Consider the following 4,899-nt stretch of genomic DNA (forward strand, 5'->3'; position numbering starts at 1 on the left):
GAAATCTGACAAAAATTATATAATTCATTTGGAATAATAATACACAAAAATAGCTCAGAAAAGAGTAGTGGGTAAGGTGCTCTAAAAGAGATAAAAATGTATTTTAAAGAGTCACTAATTAGAACAGAGTGATACTGGCCATAACAGGAGAGATCAATCAATGGGCCAGAATAGATGTCCACAGAATAGATCTAAATATTCATTAGAATTTAATATAAAGGTAAAGTAGAAGGATGGTTTATTCAAATAAAAGACATTATGATAACAGACTAATATTTGGGGGAAAAGTTTAGATCCTTACCTCACACTTTACATGGAAATAAATTTCAGATAAATTAACAATTTTGATATGAAAAAATAATACTATTAAAATGCTGGAAGAAAATATGAATATTTTAATAATATTCTAGCAGGAGGAGACCTTTCTAATACAATACCAAATGCCAAAACCACAAAATTTTGATAAAGTACATAACAATTTAAAACTTCAGTGTATATATATGTGTATGTATATATATGTGTATATATACATGTGTATATATACATGTGTATATATATGTATATATATGTGTGTGTGTATATATATATATATATATGTGTGTGTACTTAAGGTTACCAATGCTCCATGAATATGCTTGTACCATTCATACAAGAACTTATATGCTCATATGCTTATATCATACCAGAACTGATGGGAAATTTTTCAAGCTAGTTGTTAAACAGTCATCATTAAAAATTATGTAAACTTTCAATTAAATAAATTGCATGAAGAGCAAAGGCAGTAAATACATAAACAACCTATCTCTTCCTAATTATTTTACTATATTTTGCTGTTACCTATCTTTTGAATTTATTTATATCTATTATATCTATATGGTGGAAATATCAGATTGCAGGGAGGAGGACAAGTGGAATCTGGGACTAATGCCACCAACACCTTCCGTGTCTATTCCTTGTTATGCTCTACCCCTTTCTGCTTGTTAATATCTTCCTCTTCTACTGCAGACCAGTTTCTTTATAGCGTTGGAACATGGTACCTGGTAACTATTATACTCCCATCTTTGATTTCACTGCCAGAGAGACACAGAAGCTCTAAGACATGCTTTCTTTTTTTTTCCTTGTTTTTTTTTTTTTTTTTTTTTGTAGGTAATTTTTTTATTATTATTATACTTTAAGTTCTAGGGTACATGTGCACAACATGCAGGTTTGTTACATAGGTATACATGTGCCGTGTTGGTTTGCTGTACCCATCAACTTGTCATTTACATTTGGTATTTCTCCTAATGCTATCCCTCCCCCAGCCCCCCACTTCCCAACAGGCCCTGGTGTGTAATATTCCCCACCTTGTGTCCATGTGTTCTCATTGTTCAACTCCCACCTATGAGTAAGAACATGTGGTGTTTGGTTTTCTGTCCTTGTGATAGTTTGATTGGAATGATGGTTTCCAGCTTCATTCATGTCCCTGCAAAGGACATGAACGCATCCCTTTTTATGGCCGCATAGTATTCCATATGTGTATATGTGCCACGTTTTCTTAATCCAGTCTATCATTGATGGACATTTGGGTTGGTTCCAAGTCTTTTCTATTGTGAATAGTGCCACAATAAACATATGTGTGCATGTGTCTTTATAGTAGCATGACTTATAATCTTTTGGGTATATACCCAGTAATGGGATCACTGGGTCAAATCATATTTCTAGTTCTAGATCCTTCAGGAATTGCCACACTGTCTTCCACAATGGTTGAACTAATTTACACTCCCACCAACAGTGTAAAACCGTTCCTATTTCTCCACATCCTCTCCAGCATCTGTTGTTTCCTGACTTTTTAATGATCACCATTCTAACTGGCGTGAGATGGTATCTCGTGGTTTTGATTTGCGTTTCTCTGATGACCAGTGATGATGAGCATTTTTTCATATGTAAGACATGCTTTCTTATCTAAAAATAAAAATAGAAAGCACTCTGACCTGTTTGGGTCAAGTGCTAGACCAGTCATAACAGCCAGAGGGATTTGCTGGACAAGTGGCCAATATTGATTCAGTGGCTGACCCTAGACCTACTTTAAGTGGAAGGTAAGATCTCTCAGAATATGGCCACTGCTTTTTTGAAGCACATAGTAGAATGAGCATTTCCTAGAGAAGCATTTTGTTCTGGGCAGACCAAAGAATGGATTTCCATGATACTGAGCTTCTGCCCTCAGTTTTACCCAGCTTTTGGAAAGATCCTCTTCAAATTACAGAAGCTTGTGAATGACAAGAAATTGGATCATGCTTAAGCCCAAAGCCTACATTATTTTAAAAATAATTCTGGAGATCATGGATTACACAGATACTTATCTTCTAAACTGATACTCCTCTGCCATCGTCAATTGAATTCATAACTTCTGAAACCCCTCTTTTTTTCTTTTTTCTTTTTTTTTTTTTGAGTCAAGGTCTTGCTTTGTCACCAGGTTGGAGTGCAGTGGTGTGATCATAGCTCATTGAAACCTCAAACTCCTGGGCCCAAGCAATGCTCCTGCTTTAGCCACTTGAGTAGCCAGGACTACAGGTACCCACCACCGCCTGTGGCTAATTTTTAAATTAGTTTGTTTTCTTTTTTTGTAGAGACTGGATCTCACTATTTTGCCCAGGCTGTGGTCATGAACTCCTGACTTCAAGCAATCCTCCCACCTCAGCTTCCCAAAATGCTGGGATTATAGGCATGTGAAATCCTTTTATTATTTTGCTACTATATTAATCTTATATTTCAGAAACCATGAAGAAAAAACTATCACCATTTTTCCATTTGGTCTTCTAAGAAACGTATCATAGACTTGAATTTCGTGAACATTTATTGAGCACTTACTATGTACCTTGGTGTCATATCCCCTACCATGCCCACACACAAAATAACAAGTAACCTCTTCCCTCAAAGCCCACACTACTGGAAGACTGGCTGTGTGTTATATTAGGTCTGTTTCAGGGCTGACATCTGCTGCTGGCCAAACCAAAGAGAGAAAGAGAGGCAGCCTCCTTATTTGAGAATCTCCATGAATCTGAGTCTCATGAGTTCTCAAAACTGCTCCCCTGTTTCCGGTGAAGAATCATGAATCCAGGCTTGAATTTAAGGCCTGGCACATAGACTGTGGACCCAAATGAAGCCTTATGGTGCTTAAGGAAAACTAGGCAGTGGTCCTAAAAGGAAATTAACATCTTTGTGCCATCTTTCTAGCTTTGTGCTGTGGCGATTTTATAATCTGTGATGTTTAACAGAGAAGCAATTATTGCTTTCTTCTGTCTTTATTTATGTTCTGTTTATAAATGACAATCTCTATACAAGGAAGCTTTCTGAGGTTATCTTAACACTGACAAAATGACCATTCACTTTAAGTTATAGCCAGATGTTTATAGGACAAAGTTATGACCAGTGATTGGGGATTATGGAGAATCAAGAGCATCTTGAATGATGGCATTTATTATGCTTCATCTGCATGTGTTGATTTTGGGAAGAAATGGTCTAAAAGTATCTGCTGACTTGACTATTTTAACCAGCTATGAAAAGAGTTAAAGGAGTGTGTGTGTGTGTGTGTGTGTGTGTGTGTGTGTGTTGGGGCATGGGGTTGGGAGATGCTCAACATGGAGAAATTCCACCTTTATGATCACGGAGGAAGTTTCAGGGGCCTGGAGATTTTGGCAAGCCGTACCAGGCTGACACACTCAAGCCAGTTTTCAAGAGCCACTGTAGCAAGGCAGGATTTGGGCCTCTTTCTCTGTCTTTGAAAACAGAGACTGCTCCAGGCCAGAGATGTCAGTGTATATAGTTAACTGTTATGGATCTTACAATAAAAATTTGTTGAAGGTCATTAAACACTCATCTCTCTGTGTTTATTACTTTAGTCTTTTATTTGTTGGTAGACATGGATCGTTTGATGTCAATTACCACCACACTTGGCATTTTATGCAGTAAAGGTCCTTATGGCTCTTGATGGGTAAATAAACAAGCTAGTGAAAAGCTACAGGGATAGTGGTTCTTGCGTTTCTGCTCACTTAACAGCCTGAAGCAAGGGGAGAAGGGCCTCTTTGCAGTTATGTCTTCTGTGAACGATGCCTTGGGCCTGAGTCCATAGCCCTGACCTGCTCCCCTCTGCTCACCCTACATGCTTTCCTCCTCAAATGTTGCAATGACCTTGGCAGCTCTCAGTGAATTGGGGCTGTACATTCCCTTTCTTTTTTTAAAAAAAGTCATCACAAAGAGCTTATTTATATGGAATGCTAATTTCTTTTGCACTTTCTTGGTGTTAAATTCAGAGTGAGCCTCCTTGTGTCAGTTCCATTTGAGGATATTTTTGTTTTGTATCTCCCTAACTACACAAATGATTAGACATTTTCTCATATCCCCACAATAGTAAGTCTAAAATATAATATTAGTTATTCTCTTGGAGTGTTTATCTTGTGCCTGTCTTTATGCTAAATGTTCTGCCTCCATGATCTGATAGCCTCATGATAACTCTGTAGAGTAGGTACTAATATAATTCTCATTTTTAAGATGAGAAAACTGGGGTACTTACTGTTCAAAGTCACACAACTAGTAAGAAACAGAACTGGGATTCCAAAGCAAATTGATCAAACTTGGCAGGTATACACTTGACCACTTTTCTGAACTGCCCAAGCTTTGTTACTTGCATGCTTGATGCATCAATTGTTCTGAAAACAATATTGAAATGTACATAATACTCGGATAATTTTCAAATTATAATAAAATATGCTTAGCTGTACATGATAACTATCATAATTTATTCTTGGTTTAATGTTTTATAACATTCTGCAGAATCTTATTCCTCTTTAGGATCATCATTATGAAACATCAGTTATCCTTGTCCTGTGGATATAAAATGATGCTGAGTGTATTAGTCTATTT

Source organism: Hylobates moloch, unplaced genomic scaffold (genome assembly GCF_009828535.3).
Source record: "Hylobates moloch isolate HMO894 unplaced genomic scaffold, HMol_V3 SCAFFOLD_1, whole genome shotgun sequence".
Lineage (NCBI taxonomy): Eukaryota > Metazoa > Chordata > Mammalia > Primates > Hylobatidae > Hylobates > Hylobates moloch.